The following is a 19,889-nucleotide window of genomic DNA, read 5'->3' as shown; positions in this document are numbered from 1 at the left end:
ATATGGAAGGAAAGATGTCGCACACGTGCATATTTGACATATTACCGCCATAACTTACATTAGTAATTTGTTTGATAATGATATTATGATAACCAAATTATGTAAAGGCATGTATTTGATATATTTTCAAAACGCGATCGCAATTATGTTGTTTTTATTGTTAACCCACACAAGTCGTTTTACAAAACGTTTTATAAAATAAAATCCATATATAGTTTTGTCATATAGACCAAGTGGGAGAATGTAAGATATGATATAATAGTCCAAAGACCACTATTTCATATCCTCCATAAAGTGGTCAACAAGTCAAAACCTTATAGAGTTTCAGTTTTTAAATTGATGTGGGTTACTCCTTAAGTAAATATCCTATTACTCATGCCTTAATTACATTGGCTAATTAAGAGAAGAAGGTTAAATAACTTACTCCACCAATTATGGGAAGGCGGAAGACTAAAAGACTTTGAAACCACCGTCATCTCTCCATCATTTATATAAGAGTGGAGAAACCCCATATTTCTCTACTACAACAATCAACACGTTAAAGCTTATAAAGGTTTGGAAGAGAAACGGTGATTTGCTTTTCATTATCGGATTCTACACATTATTTTCACTATGGATCAAGGTACAACGTTTTATTGATTCATTATTTACATTCTTCATATTATGTGAAATAATATGTGATTCATGATCCTCTCTATTAAATTTATGCTTACACTCGATGCCAAAGATGCCACGAGAAAAAAGTGGGTTTGACAGACATTATCCAAGCTGGAGCACGTGGAGACCGCTATCAGGTTCAATATTTTCCCTGTGATAATTCTTTTTTTTTTCCATCAGAGAGAAACCTTCAAGTTGTGTAACCACGTACGTAATAACTTACTAAGTTCATTGAAAACGAGACATAGGGCTTATGACCTCAGTGCCTCGTCTCGTTCTCTGCTTCTCTTGGCTTCCACTCTTCCTTATTCTTCTTTTACTACTTGTTGATCCAAGTATAACACCCCGTCTTTTAATTGCTTTTCCTATAATAATATTTATATTAATAATAATAATAATAATGTAAATAGATAAAACAAAGATAGGATATCCAGTAGTTTCGGATAAAAGCCCGTAAGTAAGTAGATAGGTTTAAAACCCTTGTTTTTCGGGTAGGTTTTAAACAACTAGAAAAAATAGAGTTTTCTCGAAAGAGTTCTGGGAGAAAAACACAGCGAGGGTTTATAAAAAAAAAAAAAAAAAAAAATGGTTTAAACAAGAAAGATCTTCCAGTTTCGCGCGACAGTCGACTTCAGTCTTTGGGGGTTTTTCTGCTTTCGGGAAGCTGTTCGGTTTCAAAACAGTGAGTAGTCTGAAGTTTTTTTTTGTTATATTGGTTTATGCTATTCATCCCAGTAATACTGTTTTCCAGAATTGAGATAGTGTAAACCCCGTTAATGGTGTCGACTGATAAATACAAAGGTCGCAGTACCACAGTATGTAAAACGAGGGTAAAGTTGAAAAGTTAAACTGTCGAAGCCTTGACATCTTGACACTGGTGGTTAATGGCGTCGCTATCAGCACCAAAGCACCAAACCGTCCTTCCTGTTTTGTGTTTGAAGTATATTTTATTTTTTTGATTTGTGGTGATGTTGGAACTGTTAGTGTTCTAATTGGTGTTAGATGGGTTGTTGGTGTCGCGAGGTGGGCTACTGAAGCTTCGGAGGAGCTTCAATGGCGACCAAATCAGCACCAAACCGTCCTGCGTCTTGATTGTTGGGACTAAGGTTTTTGATTAGTTTTGTTGTGAGGTTATGTTGTTGGGTTGAGGGGGATGTGTTGGTGGTGGATTGGGTGCTGGAGAGAGGGTGATTGAAGTGTGAATAAACCTTTAATGGCGTCGATTCGAATTTTTACAGTATAATAGAATCATGATTTGATGGTATAGGTAGGTGGGGGTTTTTGTGGGGATGAAAACCGCTGGGTTCCTTTTGCTTCGAGGTGGCCGGTGGTGGCTGTTGTGGTGGTCGGTGGTGGCTGGAAGTTGGATGAGGAAGGAGATGAACAGTGAACCACGATTTGGGCTTGGGCCAAATCGTGATGGGCTCGTATGTTAAAACCTTTGGATTTTATTTTTGGGCCTTAGACTTTGGGCCTTTGGGTTAGAAGAGTTTGTGGACTCTGACTTTGACTGTTGACCAGAGTGGACTCTGACTTTGACTGTTGACCAGAGTAGACTTTGACTTTGACTTTGACCAGGGTTGACTTTGACCAGTTGACCCGAAATTTGACTTTTTCCTAAAATTATGATTCGGTCTATTAGGATAAGTCTAGGACTATTAGCATGTTTGACTTAGGCTAGGACCTTTATAAATATACTTGTGTACGTGTATTTACTGCTTTGTGATTTTTCAGTCTTTTACGATACACAACGTTATGACACTTATACACACATCCATGAAATTAATAACGCGTAAACCAAAAATACTTCAATCAAGATATTCCTTCGTTCTCTAAAATAATATATACAATAAAGTTCAATAATGCATAAACAAAATTTACCGCACCCTTTTAGAACTCTCCACACCTCAAGTTTTGGAATTGAGTTTTATGATTGATGAAGTCATATGTTAGGTGGGCATTTATTGAATGTGCCATGAATGACCTGGGTATTCATTGAATGTGCCATGAATGACCAGATGGTTTGGACTGCCCTAAAAAGGAACTAAGGTATTCGCCTTGCGGGTTAGTTGAATTCCTTGAGTGTACGGGAATATAGGATTGGGTATTCCTTGAATGTGGCAGGAATGACCCAGGGCATTCATTGAATGTGCCATGAATGGTCCGTTAGTGATATGATAGGTATTCCTTGAATGTGGCGGGAATGACCTAAGGTATTCATTGAATGTGCCATGAATGACCTGAGTTTTTGCCCAAAGAGGTCGTGAAATATGTGTATGAAAGCCCAGAGATGGCTATGATATTGTGGTATTCGGTGGGAGAGAGGCACACAGGAATGTGTGATTTGGCAAATGTGTGGAGTGCAAATCGTGGAGTAGGTACTAAAGGGTGGGTGTATAAGAAAAGTAATTGATTAATTGATAAGAGAAATTGATTTGTTTATACGAGCGTGCTTGGGTTTACCTTTGAATACATATAGAATATCTACATATGTTATATATACAAGTTCTAACTTTCTTTTGCAGGAGGGTAGGACTTAATAATATTTTGTGCAGGGACGCGGTCCTACCCTTATACAGCGGCGGATATCGGTAAGTGTAATTCAATTATTTAGATATTAAAAGGAGTTATTAGAATGAGTTAATAAAATGGAAGTTTTGCTTGGGAAGAAACTATGCCGGTTGAGATGACGGAACTACCTGTCTTCCAAGCTGAGAATGATTAGGTTATGATAGATTTAAAGTGTTAGTTGGATAAGTAAAGTTTGAAATGTTTATATGTAGTTAGTCTACTCATACCAGCAAATTCCATTTTGCTGACCCATGTTTGCTTTGTTTTGGCAACGTGGGTGTGTTCTTGGGAACATAGGTGGAAGGCAGTGGAACCGCGGCGTGTGATTGGGATTCTTGCCTGGAGCAGTCCGTTAATTTTCTTTTAGGTCTGATTCCTATTGGAAGGATGTAATAACGTAGTTTACCTTTTTCATGGCATGAGAACATGGTAGTGAGGAATTTTATTCTGAGAGTTTGTTTGATATTTTATTTGGAAGGATGTTATCTTAATAAAGAAGTTGCGGATAATTATTGGGATTATTTTATTTTAAGTTGTTTCTTTTATGACATGGCTATTAGGGTTTGTATGTGTAGTATCCTCCGTCATAGTCTGGGTTTTTAAACACATATTTCACAGCCTCTTTGGGCACAAAAACTCAGGTCATTCATGGCACATTCAATGAATACCTTAGGTCATTCCCTCCACATTCAAGGAATACCTATCATATCACTAACGGGTCATTCATGGCACATTCAATGAATGCCCTGGGTCATTCCTGCCACACTCAAGGAATACCCAATCCTATATTCCCGTACACTCAAGGAATTCAACTAACCCGTAAGGCGAATACCTTAGTTCCTCTTTAGGGCAGTCCAAACCATCTGGTCATTCATGGCACATTCAATGAATACCCTTATATAACACTAACGGGCCATTTATGGCACATTCAATAAATGCCCACCTAACATATGACTTCATCAGTCATAAAACTCAATTCCAAACTTGAGGCGTGGAGAGTTCTAAAAGGGTGCAGTAAACTTTGTTTACGCATTATCAAAGCCTAGGTTAGCTTAGTGTTGGAAAGTCTAAGTGATCCTCGGATGTGGAATATGGGTTATAGTATTGAGAGTTTTGGATATATGTGAATATTAATGGGAGTTTTGTTTGAACTGTAGATCATGGTTGAGACACGTAATGGTAATACTCTTTGGACTGCGGTGAACACTCCAAAGATGAGATGTCGAGGACAAATGAATCAATTGTTGCAGGCTATGCAGAATAACCATCCTGTTCAGGGAGATCCTTTTGCTAAGCGCAATAAGGAGTTTGGTACTCTTGGTGGGCAGCGATTTACTGGTGTTGGGAATGCGATTGCAGCAGAGTCTTGGATTCAAAGTTGTGAAAATGTTTTGAGCCGCATGCAGCTTTACGGAGATTGAGATCTCGAGGAGTTGGCGACTCACCAACTTGATGACGCTAGGTTTTGGTGGCGAAGCTCTCACCCCTAGTCCGACACTAGAACTTTGACTTGGGAAGACTTCAAGATTAGATTTGAGAGTAAGTTCATTCCCCGAGGCAAGAAAAGCAGTTTGGCTCAACAGTTCTCTGAGTTGACTCAAGACGGAAGTCTGTGGATTTGGGTATGTGACCAAGTTTAATGAGTTATCGAGGTTTGCTCCCTATCTTGTGGATACTGACAAGAAGAAAAACCAAAAGTTCATACGTGGGTTAGAGAGTCACTTGTCCAGCAAGTTGATTCCTTTTGATGGGGACACTTTTGATCGTGTGTTGGACTTGGCCTTGAGATATGAGGAGCAGAATGCAGCCCTAAGAGAGTCGAGGGGGAAGAGGAAGTTTGGTGAGATACCAGTTGTTGGTCCTGTTTGGGTGAGAACTCACACAAACACACTAATGATCTTGTTGGAGAGGTGGATAGACAGTGAAAGAGACTGTACCACCAATGGCTGCCTACGTATCCAAATTGTTCTCTGGAATCAAGTCTCAAAAATGCACGTAGTCCTTTGTTTGAAATGATTGTTGGGTATTTATAGGAATCTCATTGCTAAAAATACCCCTTTCTTATTTGACGAGATATTTCCCTCTTTGTATAAAATCTTTCCAAAAGCTTCATATGGACAAAATCCCTTGACATATCTCCAGACCTGCTATATATAACTTGGGTGTCATATTAGTGAGCAGTGTCATTGCTCCAATAGAAGGCATGCCCGAATGCCACATTAGTAGACGCGGGACTGCCACAGTAGCGGGTAAGCAAGCCCGTCTCATTAGTGGACGGCTCTTATAGTGGTACCCCATGATGGTCGTTCGTAGGGGTACAAGTACAGTGGTACATACACCGCCCCCTCTTTGCCGGATGGAATTCGTTCCTTGCGGCGAAGAATAGACATCATATTACTATAAAAGTGAAACAGTGTGATCACAATTTCTGCGATGCCATGCGAATAACTTAGTTAAGGTACTTAACTTAGAATGCTTTGAATTAAGTGTCGATGCGTGCACAACCTCTTTTATAATGAAGAACACCTAGGTGATAATGTAAAATTTGGGAAACAGAAATTTAATTCATTTTGTTGATAGACACGATAAACCGGTTTGCATTTATATAGTCATTCCCGCTTGATTGCTATGTGATTTGTGATGAGAGGGGTAAGGTATTGTAAATGCTAACCCCACGATTTTCTGGTGCGTGGGTCAAGATATTGCATATGCAAGTCCCGTGACTTCTTGATGCGTGGAGTAAGGTGTTGTAGACGCAAACTCCACGACTTTGTGATGCGTGGAGTAAGGTTTTGCAAACACAAACTCCACGACTTTTTGATGCGTGGAGTAAGGTTTTGCAAACGCCAATTCCACGACTTTTTGATGCGTGGAGTAAGGTTTTGCAAACGCCAACTCCACGACTTTTTGATGCGTGGAGTAAGGTTTTGCAAACGCAAATTCCACAACTTTTTGATGCGTGGAGTAAGGTTTTGCAAACGCAAATTCCACGACTTTTTGATGCGTGGAGTAAGGTTTTGCAAACGCAAACTCCACGACTTTTTGATGCGTGGAGTAAGGTTTTGCAAACGCAAACTCCACGACTTTTGATCGGGAGAGTAAGGTTTTGCAAACGCAAACTCCACGACTTTTGATGCGTGGAGTAAGGTTTTGCAAACGCAAACTCCACGACTTTGAATTTGTGTAGGTGAAATACCAACCTCACCTAAACTAAGGTGGTGGTGACTGAACTAGAGTGCTTTTTGTACATTGCTTTTGAGGAATTTATATACACCGTATGTCTTCTTTGAATGGAAGTCAAATATGGAAGAATGAAAGTTTATTGATGATTTCAAATTTGAAACAACATAGCTAGTCCGTCTCATGGACAAACACTAAGGAGCTGTCACTCAAGCTACCAATTTGTACTAATGGGAAACCAATTTAACGATAAAAACGCCTAAGATGGAGCGCATTCCATGGTTTCGGAGAGGGTTCCCCAAATTGTGTGAAGGAAATATATCATCTTTAGAGGCAAGACGGTCAATGATAAGAGGTCCTTCCCGTTTTAAGCCTAGCTTCCCCGCCTCGATGATCTTTGATTGTCTACACAAGACCCGGTCGCTGGATGAAAAACTTTCCGCTTTCTTGTCATATTGCTTCTTCATTGCGGCTTGGTAATGGAGGAGACGAGCAATACTTTCCTCGCGCACTTCATCTAGATTGGCCTTTGAATGAGCTACTAATTCGTCATTATGGCCATCATTTAAGGCAGCGGTGCGGGTCGTCTCAGCAAAAATTTCCGTGGGTAATACCGCTTCTGCTCCATACGCCAGGTTAAATGGTGACATTCCTGTCGAGCGCTTTGGAGTTGTTCTATACGCCCATAGAACGGCTGGTAGCTCCCTTGTCCACTTGCCTTTAGCCTGTTCGAGTCGACGTTTGAGGATTGCTAAGATGGATTTATTTGTCGCTTCGGCCTGCCCATTTGCTTGGGGGTGATAGGGTGCAGAAAAATTGTGCTGAATATGGAGACTAGCACAAAGCCTGTGTATTTCTTCTGCATCAAATTGCTTTCCATTGTCTGATATTAACTCAGCGGGGATACCAAATCGGCAAATTATATCCTTCCATAGGAACCGTTTGACGTCCGAAGCTTGTATGTGCACCAAAGGTTGTACTTCTGCCCACTTGGTAAAATAATCTGTAGCTATGAGGAGAAAGCGAACATTCCCTGGAGCTCTAGGTAGGGGCCCAATGATGTCTAAACCCCATTTTGCAAATGGCCATGGTGAGAAAATCGGGTGTAGCTCAGTGGCTGGAAGAGTACCCAAATGATAGTGTTTCTGACAAGGAATACATGTCTAGGAAATGTTTTTCGCATCCAATTGCATATGAGGCCACCAATATCCTTGCGGCATTGCCTTATGAGCCAAACTTCAACCACCCGAATGATTTCCGCATATCCCTGCATGGATTTCTTGTAGCACGGGCTGTTCCTTCCTCGTGTTGTGAGACACCTCAAAGATAGAGACAATGAATTACCTTTCCCCGCACAATTGCAGAGTTCCCGTGGATGAAGATACGAGTATAAACTTCCATGAGTCTCTTTTGACGTTATCTGGGATCTTGGGTTCTGAAGGGACTATGCCATTGCGTAGAAATGCAATGATCGGTGTGCGCCAATCGTCGATGTCTGCCCCAACATTTGGGTAAGTGAAGTTGTCGGGCTCTTCTGCAATTTCGTTGTCACCTTGATCGTTACTTTCAGGTATAGGGCTGGAGTCTGCATCATTTTCTTGAAGAGTCTTGTTTCTATCTTTCTGGGAAACGTCTTCACTGGGCTTGTCTTGTAGGGGAATATCATACTTCCTTTTCCTCATATTGACAACATTAATGTCCGATGGTAGATGTTCCCTATCCATATAGAAAAAGCAACATGCGTTGATGTAGATGTCTGCGAGTTGTTCTAAGGACAAGTCAATGCTCGGGTCTTGCTGGAAATCAACGTTAACTTGTCTTGGTCCATCAATGTCTACTGCTGCGGATAGATATGCTAAGGCGTCTGCATGTCGAACATCATTCCTAGGCCTTTGTATAATCTGGATGGTTTCAAACTGGTGAGCAAGTCTGTGAATTAAGTCTAGGTATGCTGCCATTTTATCGTCTCGGGCTTCAAAAGAGCCGGAGAATTGCCCTGCCACCAACCGTGAGTCAGTGAAAATTTGTAATTTTCGAACTCCTAAGTCCAAAGTCTGTGCGCATTGCGTACATGATAGCTTCATATTCTGCTACATTATTGGAGGCCTTGAACCCAAAAAGCGAACGAGCTCCATGGTTGATTTATCTGGCTTGATAAAAACACATCCTAATCCATAGCCGGATTTGTTGTGTGAGCCATCTGTGTAAACAATCCATAAATCGGATGAAGGGTCCGTATGCTTTGGCAGGGCTTCCTCGCCCCCAACTATAGCCGTTTAAGCTATAGATATCTTGCCTCTTGGTTGACTTCGGGGACAAAATCGTCGATAGGGAAATCTGCCATTAGGAATGCAAGTGCATGACCCTTTTCTGAAACGCGAGGTTCAAAATGGATGCTATAAGCACTTAAGTAGATGTCCCATTCAGCGAGTCTACTTGATTCTTGGGCACTTCGAAAACTTTATGAGGATATTCCGTGTATACTTTGATCGATCTTCCTTGGAAATATGGCTTGAGGCGCCCGGCAAAGATGAACCAAGGCTAGAGCAATTTTTTCAATTCTCGAATATCTGATTTCCGCCCCCGTTAGTGTTTTACTAATGAAGAAGATTGGACGACCGTCTTCTCCATCGATGAACAGGACTGCACTTACTGCAGTATTTGTAGCGGCCAAGTAAGCTCCAACAGGTTGCCCTGTAGCTGGGCTGGCCAAGATTGGTGGTGCGACAAGGTAGTTCTTAATTGATTGAAAGGCATTTTCACAATCATCATTCCACTTTGCTGAGTCTTTTAACGTCTGAAAGAAAGGATGACACCGGTCCGAGTATTTAGAGATGAAACGATTTAGTGCTAAACGCCCTGTGAGCTGTTGAATCTCCTTTTTTGTTTTTGGAGAGGGCATGGATTGAATGGATCGGATTTGTTCTGGGTTAGCTTCGATGCCTCGACGAGTCATCAAATACCCTAGAAATTTTCCTGATATCAGTCCGAAAGCACATTTCAAAGGATTTAGCCGCATGTTGAATTAAATTTCGATTAAAAAAAGCGATTGTAAGTCAGAGATGTGATCGCCACTGTGCTTGGATTTTACAACCATGTCATCAATGTAAGCTTCCATTGTCTTGCCCAACATATCTCCGAATATGGTGTTGATCATCCTTTGGTACGTAGCCCCTGCGTTTTTTAAACCGAAAGGCATAACTTGGTAACAAAAAATCCCTTGGTCAGTGATGAATGCAGTTGCTTCTTGGTCTTTAACAGCTAGCGGGATCTGGTGGTATCCCGAATACGCATCCATAAATGATAAGCGTGGGTAGCTAGACGTGGCATCTACCAATTCCGATATTCGTGGAAGAGGGTAGGGATGAATCGGGCAAGCTTTGTTAAGGTTCGTGAAATCAATGCACACTCTCATTTTACCATCTTTCTTGGGCACTACAACCACGTTAGACAACCACCGCGGATATGAAACTGGTTGTATGAATTGAGTTGAGAGTAACCGATCAATTTCCTCTCTGACTTTGAGTTTTCTATCTGGGGCCATGCGCCTAGGCTTCTGCCGAACTGGCTTGATGGTAGGATCCATGTCAAGTGTGTGGCATGCAACTTCTGGGCTGATCCCTGGCATCTGCTCGACTGACCAAGCAAAGATCTTTTTGTTTTTTCTGAGGAGTGCTACCATTTCTTTTTGTTCATTTTCCGTCAGTTCTGCCGAAATGAAAGTTGTTTGTCCACCTAAATTCCCAATTTGAACTTCTAAGAGGCGGTCGATAGTCGGCGGTCCTTCATTTTGTGAACTAGCAGTATAAATACTGTGCGTGGCTAACTCTGATTTAGACACTGCTTGCGAATTACTGAGAATTGTATTTCCCCGCATATTCGACTGACGATATTCATCCAAGACTTTCTCGTGACAGCTGTGGGAAACCATCTGGTCACCGCGACCTTACAAATTTTGTCGAGATGGGAATTTTATCGCCGGTGAAAGGTAGAGACTATCATGCCCATATCTTTGTGGAGCCAGTCTCTTCCTAGGATTGCATTGTCTGAGGGACTTGCAATTCATCGGGAAATTCAATGTCAATAGACTTGTCCATGAGCGTGGTGGTAGAGACTCTTCCCATTTTGGAGTTGTTGCGGTTTCCGCAAACCCAATGATTGGAGTACTTTCGTAGTAATTAAATTTTCTCGACAAATGCATGTTCTTGTAGCAACCTGCAAAAATGACGCCGACAGAGCTTCCAAAGATCTATCATGATCGCGAAACTTCGCCATAATCCAACGAAAGCTGAAATGACGACAAAGATCATAATGAGGATGATGGACGCCAATTAGATCTCTATCACTAAAACATAGGGGACCAAGCTCGCGTGGTTTCGAATCGAATTCCTTCAACAAAATCAATGTTATTGACGTGATAAAATTCCCGTAAGAAACCAAACTTTGCTCGTTGTTAACACTTTTGCCTTGTTCGTGAAACATCATTGATTTTGGCATGACCAGCTAGTATGACATTGTGGCTAGTCATTGCTACATTTTGTTTCACCGTTTTTGAAAGCACAAACTCATCTAATTGTCCCTTGTCGACTAGCCTCTGTATTTTTCCCTTGAGGGATCTGCACTCTCCTGTTTCATGGCCGAAATCATTGTGGAAGTGACACCAAAAATTTTTGTCACGTGTAGACTTAGTGTTTTCAGGCAAGGGTAGTGGTGGAAAAAGTAAGTTGCGTCCCTTGATCTTTTCATATATCACATTGTACTTGGCATTTAATGGAGTGAGCTTCATTTCCTCATGAACTGTGTTAACCTTGTTGTATTCTAACTTCTGTGGTGGTCCTTCTGATATGTTTTGCTTCTGTTTGCCTTTACCTTCGTTTGAGTCTTTACTCCGGAAGTCTTTGTCTCGTGAGGCTTTTGATCTAACATCTTCCTCCACGTTAATGAACTGCTGTGTTCGTGCAAACAAATCAGATTTTGATTGTGGGGGGTCCCGTACAAGGGAGTTGTAAATTCTGTTTTTATCGAAATGGACTCCTTCCTTGAATGCATGAATGATCATTACGTCAGGGACATCGGTGACCTCTGCTTGCACTTGGCGGAAACGAATTACGAACTTTGCCAATGCTTCATCCTTTTGCTGCTTGGTGTTGAGCAAGATGTTGACATCCTTAGGACGTGTCCAATTATGCTTAAACCGATCTGTGAACTGGTTTGCTAATTCCTGAAATGACGCGATAGATTGAGCTGGCAAGCTGGAAAGCCAACGTAGAGCTTCTCCTTTTAACGTAGACGGAAAAAGTTTGCACAGTAGGGGGTCATCTTTGCGCCATAGAATTACCCTGCTTTTAAACTCCATAACATGATCGTTTGGGTCTCCTCCTGCTTCGTTGAACGTAGGAAGGTCTGGTTGTTTGAATCCTTTCTGATGCTCTGCATTTTGTATTTTTAGAGAAAATCTCCCGACGACATCTTCATTTACTGCAAGGTCTTTCCATCGTGCTTCAGTGACACCCACATTAGTCATTGTTTTCTTGATGATGTCTTTGATTTGTTGTTCCGTGAATGGTGCACCTGTGGCTTCTAGACTTACGACTTGAGGAGTAACTTCACTACGTTGCATCTCACGGTGTTGTCGCCCCCAGTTGTTGCTTGCTTCTATATTTGGCTGGTTCCTTGGGCTGCGAGACCTATGCCGATAAAACGGGCTAGGCTGTCGAACTGGGGACCCATTTCTTTGGTGTGGCCATATTCTGGGCTGACCGTCATTAACCTGTCTGTATCGGTTTGCTGCATTCAAGCCATGTCTAAGGTCATGTTGCAATTCGTCTCTGAGGTCCTGATCTTGGCGTTCAGCATTTCGTCTTATGGTGGATGTTGTCCACCTTTCTGATACGCTATGATCAACATTCAATGATCTTGTCATGTTATGACCACTTATACGCCTAGTGTTGTTGGTATTTCGAGATCTGGATCGTCTTCTTGAATGAGATGAATGTCTGTTTGACCTTGGGTGACGATGCTCAGGGACCGTTTCCAATGGACGGGATGTACCGTAATTAAATTGTAGTCGGTTGGATACACTCCGATTTTCACCGGATCTGGGAGCTCTTGCCGGTGTGGAAAATGCAGCATCGGCGTCATCCCTTTGTACTTGCTTCCCTTTGTCCAATTGCTTCTGCAAGTAGTTGCTATGCTCCTTCTCTCTTCTGAACCTCTGACGCAGTACTTCTAACGGCATGTCTTCATCTCCTATCTCCATGTTATCCGGATCTACTTCGTTTGCATTTGTAACGTCTAGATCTTGAAGGTGAGTTACTGGAGCCTGAGATGTCGGACGTCTAGATCTGGGTTGTCGTGGCACTGGGAGTTGAAAAGGCTGATCTTGCAGATCTGTTGCAGCCGGTTGTTCTATCACCTCCTGATTGATTAGTATTTCCGGATTTTCGTCTTGTTGTTGTTGTGTTCTTGCATTCTTGTTCGCCTGAGACCTTGTAGTTTTTGCCATTAATGGTGCTTGGAAGAAGGAACGTGGAAGAGGGCCCGTCAATAAGGACCACGGACGGCGCCAATTATGTTTGGGTGAGAACTCACACAAACACACTAATGATCTTGTTGGAGAGGTGGATAGAGAGTGAAAGAGACTATACCACCAATGGCTGCTTACGTATCCAAATTGTTCTCTGGAATCAAGTCTCAAAAATGCACGTAGTCCTTTGTTTGAAATGATTGTTGGGTATTTATAGGAATCTCATTGCTAAAAATACCCCTTTCTTATTTGACGAGATATTTCCCTCTTTGTATAAAATCTTTCCAAAAGCTTCATATGGACAAAATCCCTTGACATATCTCCAGACCTGCTATATATAACTTGGGTGTCATATTAGTGAGCAGTGTCATTGCTCCAATAGAAGGCATGCCCGAATGCCACATTAGTAGACGCGGGACTGCCACAGTAGCGGGTAAGCAAGCCCGTCTCATTAGTGGACGGCTCTTATAGTGGTACCCCATGATGGTCGTTCGTAGGGGTACAAGTACAGTGGTACATACAGGTCCTAGGCCTTTTGAGAGCAGGCAACCGAATAGGTTTAGGCCTTATGATATACCTCCGAGGGGTCCGTTTCAGAGACCACCATCCCAGGGGTTTCAGGGAGGATTTCATCAGCAGGTGTATACCGACCCGGGAGGATTTCATCGCCAGGTGGTTATAGGCCACCGGGCGATCGGAGGCTATAGACCTCGGGGAATCGATGGGCGAGGCGGGGTCCCCACTTCTTCAAGGTCGAAGTTCCCCGCTCTTCCGTGATCGACCGGCAAGAAAGATTACTTTTACCTGCACCAACACCAATGCTCAGAGCCATAGTTCCTGTTGAAAGGGCTTGCTGGGAGTGTAAGCAGGTGGGGCATTTATCTCGTTATTGCCCTACCAAGCAGGGTAATCAGCAGAACAGAGCACCAGCACTAGTCACTCGTGCTAGAGCCTATGCAGCTATGCCAGGACTTGGGAATGTTGAAAGTACCTTTAGTTCATCTCAGTTTACATTCAGAGTTTTGTTTGATTCGGGTCACATTCCTTTATATCTCGTCAGTATGTTGAGAAAGAAAGTTTTAAAACTACCCTTTTATCTAAGCCCTTGTGTGTTGAGACACCGTTAGGAGGTTCTGTTACCTTGTAGGACGAGTGCAAAGGTTTTAAGTTATGTTTCTTAGAACATGTCTTTATGGTAGACCTGATCGTTTTGGGGTTTGAGGGTTTCCATTTCATACTTGGTATGGACTGGTTGACACGTTATCATGTTACCTTGGATTGTGCGAGGAGGGAGGTTATAGTGAATACACCGGCATGCCAAGGTTGATTCACACCTGTGTTGTTAGTAAGGAGGACTAGGTGATGTCTAGTTTCCTGTGTTTCATAGAGATACCCACGGGGATATCGGGGATGTGGAAGTAGTGAGAGACTTCAAGATGTTTTTAGGAGATTCCGGGTTGCCACCCAAGAGGGAGGTGGAGTTTCAGATAGACTTGTTACCGGGGGCGTACACGGTTTCAAAGTCGGCTTACAGGTTGGCCCCTAAGCTATTGGACGAAATGAAAGTGCAAGTCGAGGAATTACTCAAGAAAGGGTAAGAGTTTAATGTTTAGTGATTTTGTTTTTGGCTTAACCATATCTTTTGAGTATATGGGTTTGAATCTTTTAAGGTGTGTATGACCAGGTTCATACGACCGAGCAACTCACCATGGGGTGCGCCTGCTATTTTTGTTTCAAAGAAGGATGGTACTTTGAGGATGTGTATTGACTTCAAGAATTTGAACCAAGTGACTATAAAAAATAAGTATCCGCTTCCTAGGATTGATGACCTGTTGGACCAGTTGAAAGGGGCTAAGATATTTTCAAAGTTTGATTTAAAGACTAGTTATTATCAGATGGGAGTTGAAGAGAAGAGTATTCCTTTGACTGCATTTAGAACTCGGTATAGGTTGTATGAGTTTTCTGTGATGCCTTTTGGGTTGACGAATGCACCTGCATTCTTTATGGACCTGATGAATCGTATATTCAGGCCCTTTTTGTATAAATTTGTGATTGTTTTCATTGATGACATTTTAGTGTATTCACAAAACACAGAAGAACATAAGATGCATTTGAAGATAGTGATGCACGATCGCCCGTTAAACGAAGTTGTATGCTAAGTTTAGCAAGTGCCATTTTTGGGAGGAAGAAATTCATTTCTTGGGACATGTGGTATCTAGTGAAGGGATTGATGTAGACCCTGAGAAGGTTACTGCAATGAAAGAATGGAAACAACCAACCACTGTTACAGAGATTAGAAGTTTCTTGGGGTTAGCTGGATATTATCGGAGATTTATTGAGAAGTTCTCGCTTATTGCAGCTCCGCTCACGAAGTTAACTAGGAAAGATGTGAAGTTTATGTGGACTAATGATTGTGAGAAGGCTTTCCTAGAATTGAAACAGAGGTTGACTACAACTCCAATTCTAGTAATCCTGATTAGAGGCAGAAAGTTAGTGGTTTTTACAGATGCTAGTGGAACTGGTTTGGGTTGTATGTTAATGCAAGACCAGAAGGTGGTGTCGTATGCTTCACGACAGTTGAAGATACACGAGAGACGTTATCCTACTCATGATCTGGAGTTAGCGGCAGTGGTTTTTGCTTTGAAGGTGTGGATACATTATTTATATGGTGAGAAGTTCGAGCTTTACACAGATCACAAGAGTTTGAAGTATCTTTATTCACAGAAGGAGTTGAATATGAGACAGCAGAGATGGATGGAGTTCATAAGTAGTTATGACTTCGAGATTCAGTATCACCCAGGCAAGGGCAATGTAGTTGCGGATGCACTTAGTCGATTGCCTGGTGTTTTGACCACTCTTATGGTGCAAGAGTGGAAGAGTTTAGAGATCATAGCAGCTTATGACGTCCGGACTACCCATACACCAGATACAGATGAGGGGTATATATGCAGTTTGGAGGTTAGGCCAGTGATTTTCAGTAGAGTGATTGCCATGCAGCACAGAGACCGATTTCTTTTGAGTCGGTTAGATGATGTGGTCATTGATATTTTAGATGATTGTCCGTCTGAGTGGGCAGTTGATTCTGAGGGAGGATTTTGATTTCATGAGAGATTGTGTGTACCAGATGATGCAGAGTTAAAGAAGGAGATATTATATGAAGCTCATCGTTCTCGGTTTACAATTCATCCTGGAGGAATGAATATGTACCAAGACTTGAAGAGGACCTTTTGGTGGGAAGGAATGAAAAGAGATGTTGGAGAATATATTTCTCAGTGTTTAACTTGTCAGCAGGTTAAGGCAGAGCATCAGAGGCCTTCTGGATTATTGCAGCCATTAGAGATACCGATGTGGAAATGGGAGCACATTTCTATGGATTTCATTGATGGCTTGCCTAAGTCTCGGAGAGGTAATGAATCTATTTGGGTTATTGTTGATCGCCTAACGAAAATATGCTCATTTCATTCCTATTGACGCATCGTAGAAATACGAATAAGTTGGTTTCCTTGTACATTCGAGAAGTGGTCCGTTACATGGGATTCCAAAGAGTATTGTTTCAAATCGAGATCCTTTGTTCACTTCCGAAGTTTTGAAGAGTTTTTCGTGCTATGGGCACTAGTTTGGCGATGAGTATCGCTTTTATCGCCCCTCGACATTGATGGACGATCGGAGAGGGTGAATCGATATTAGAAGATATGTTACGGTCTTGTGTAATGGATTTTGGTGGAGGATGGGAGGAGCATTTACCTTTGGTGGAGTTTGCATATAATAACAGTTTCCGGTCGAAGCATCGGTATGGCACCCTTTGAGGCTTTGTATGGGCTTCCATGTCGATCACCGCTTGTTGGGCGATGTGGGAGACCGAAAGTATTGCTTGGGCCCGAGATAGTGAGAGAGACATCCGAACAGATTAAAGTCATTAGAGAAAGGATTAAGACAAAGACGCAGTAGGCGTAAAAGTTATGCAGATTTGAAGAGGAAACGGGTAGAGTTTTACAGAAGCGATTTTGTGTTTTTGAAGGTTTCCCCTATGAGGAGTTATGAGGTTTGGCATGAAAGGAAAGTTGAGTCCATGATATATTGGACCATATGAGATAGTAGCCTCCGTTGGTAGTTTGGCGTGTCGTCTTGCTTTGCCGCCCTAACTTAGCGATGATTCATGATGTCTTCCACGTGTCTATGCTATGGAAATGTGTGAAAGATCCTACCGAGGTTGTTCACCAAACAGAGCTAGAGTTGAACGATGATGTAACTTTTACAAATGAGGCCTATCACGATAGTAGATAGGGATGTGAAACACCTTAGGAGGAGGATTGTAAACTTGGTAAAAGTGCAAAGGGAGTGAAAGGGAAAATGACGGACCTCACAGGAACTTGAAGATAAGATAAGACATGCACACCGAGCTCTTCTTCCGACACTCTACCTTGAATCTCGGGGCGAGATCCTTTTAAGGTGTATATTATAACACCCGTCTTTTTAATTGCTTTTCCTATAATAATATTTATATTAATAATAATTATAATAATGTAATAGATAAAAAAGATAAATATCCAAATAGGATATCCGGTAGTTTAGATAGGTTTAAAACCCTTTTTAGGATAAAAGTAGTTTAAAACTAGAAAAAAATAGAGTTTTTTCACGAGGTTTTAAACAAGAAAAAAATAGATTTTTTCTAGTTGTTTAAAACCTCCCCTAAAAAAAACTCTATTTTTTTTAAACCTATCTACTTACTTACGGGCTTTTATCCGAAACTACTGGATATCCTATCTTTGTTTTATCTATTTACATTATTATTATTATTATTAATATAAATATTATTATAGGAAAAGCAATTAAAAGACGGGGTGTTATACCAAGTATCCTAGTTTCATTTGATACAAAAAGAGGTGCTCTTATATGTTACATAGTTCTAGTCCGCCTCCCAAAAAGAGGAAGCACTGAAGCAGATTATACCTCATTGCTTCGGAACTGGAAGCTGTGAAACAAAGTAAGATTCCAATCAAGTAGAAAACCTGAAAGCACCAATGTCCGAAAAATAACCAAGTTGTTTTATTTACTGATGCTTATCTCAAATCAAAATGGATTTCATCCTGAACCAACCACACACTTTACAAGTGTTTGATACTCATTGTAGGCCTTTCAACCTCCAAGGACCGATAACCTAGACTTGCCAAGCCTAGCACAGCTGAAGAAGTTTGATTATCTAAGGTTACCACACCCGTAAACTCGCTTTGTATTTGTTTCAGACAATATTTTGGATAGAATCTATCTAAAGGCCACAATAAGAAGTCCAGATGGTTTTTTGTCACAGAATTTTGTGTGTCAAGTTTTCAGATATTCAGATTTATACTTTCTCTTCCGCTGTTTCTGTCTAATTAAACTTAATTCAATGCCACTGCCCTGTTGAAGTGATGGGAGGGACAATGTAACCAAGTCTTCATCAACAATGCACGATGTTACATATAGTTGTCTAGATTATTGATTGAGAATAGAACTTACTCTGATACACAGGCACCCTGCCCAAGGATTTAACTAAGCTAATAGCAGCTTTTCCTAATCAGTAAAAATCTTACAGAATCACGGAATCCCTCTTTGACCTTTAACTTCGCCGAAATGTACTTTTATGTGTAAACTTGTTGTTTAGCGAATCGGTGCTTAGTATCCCCATTATCTTGCCTTTGCCTGGTTCCACCTTTTAGTCAATTGTCTTTGCAATAAACGCTTTGTCCCATTTTAGTACACTAAATTCAAACAGTGTGATGTGTTTTGGGGTTATGAAAAGTTGTAATATAGGCTTTGCTTTACAAAAGCCCGACTTATTATTATAATGTTTTTAACATATGGCCTCTAGAATCAGGACAGTTCCTTGTAAAAAATTCACCCCAAAGGCGTCCTACAGATGTTAAATGACTTAAATCCAATAATTTTTTTGCGGTTCTACTTGAGTTTTACCAGCACATATTTTTTGCTCTATTTGGTGGTATATCAACTGGAGCCATATTTTTGTTAATTCCCCTCGTACATTTTTTCTTGGTTATGTTCAGCTGGAATGGATTGCATGCGGCAACACATGGTATGCTTTTCGAGATGAAGTCTCTACACTGACCATTGATGTACCAAGTGTTGCTCGGAATGTTGGAACAGCACCATGGGCTACTGCCAAATTTGAAGATGTTGAGAAGAAGCTGATGAGCCCCCGTGAGTCGGAGAAACCTTCTCCTGACATATTCCGCAAGGCAAATGCCCCTTCTGTTCCTGGTTTGGATAATCAAAAATCATTCAAAAGCCCAAAGTAGAAGCCCAAAAACAAACCGAGTAGGAATTTTGCCTTGTTGAGTTTACTAAGCATATAAAAGGTTTTCGCATAAAACCGATCATATTTTAGTGGTTAGAACATCAAAAGTAGCATATTGGTAGTTCATTTTGTACTCTGCATAAATCTTAATCTATAGTCTATAAACTGCTTACAAAGTATACTTGTCTAGTGATCTTGTTACATGTCAGGAAATGTTTCTTAATGTGCATGTAGGGTCCGGACTTTACGCCATCGTGAAGAGTGGTGTCAAAGATGGGACATTGGCGTGATGAAACTTTGTTAAATGCGGAAGAAATTGAGTTTACCTCAGATGGAAGTCATGGAACACAGTGCTAGAATAGAAGGTTTTAGAGGAACTCTACACGAGTCTTTAAACTTTGTAAAGAGAGATTTTGATGTTGTAATTGGCAATTTTTATTTTTTTTTAGATGTTTATGCTGTTAAATATTATTTGTACAAAGATACAGAGTACAAGTATAAAAACCATTAAAATTAATTTACACGGAAGTATAACACAACCAGCAGAGATAAACAATGATTACAAATGAGAGCACTAAAACAAAATAAGTAACCTGAATGAACAAACTTACCATCGCAAGATTCTTTTTAAGCCCTATCCCTGTATGGAACATTTTTGCCAAT

General features: G+C 41.1%; 1 long non-coding RNA gene across 1 annotated transcript; it reads left to right on the top strand.

The window, feature by feature from the left end:
- Nucleotides 1–497: 497 nt before the first annotated feature.
- On the top strand, nucleotides 498–19,676 carry LOC147494853 (uncharacterized). The gene is made up of 3 exons (XR_015199298.1): nucleotides 498–622; nucleotides 728–794; nucleotides 18,976–19,676. It is a non-coding gene; the product is annotated as an uncharacterized LOC147494853 (long non-coding RNA).
- The last annotated feature ends 213 nt before the right edge of the window (nucleotides 19,677–19,889 follow it).

Source organism: Coptis chinensis, chromosome 6 (assembly GCF_015680905.1).
Source record: "Coptis chinensis isolate HL-2020 chromosome 6, ASM1568090v1, whole genome shotgun sequence".
In the NCBI taxonomy this organism is placed as follows: domain Eukaryota; kingdom Viridiplantae; phylum Streptophyta; class Magnoliopsida; order Ranunculales; family Ranunculaceae; genus Coptis; species Coptis chinensis.
The sequence above is the reverse complement of the archived record's forward strand: the minus strand, read 5'-3'. Positions and strand labels throughout refer to the sequence as shown.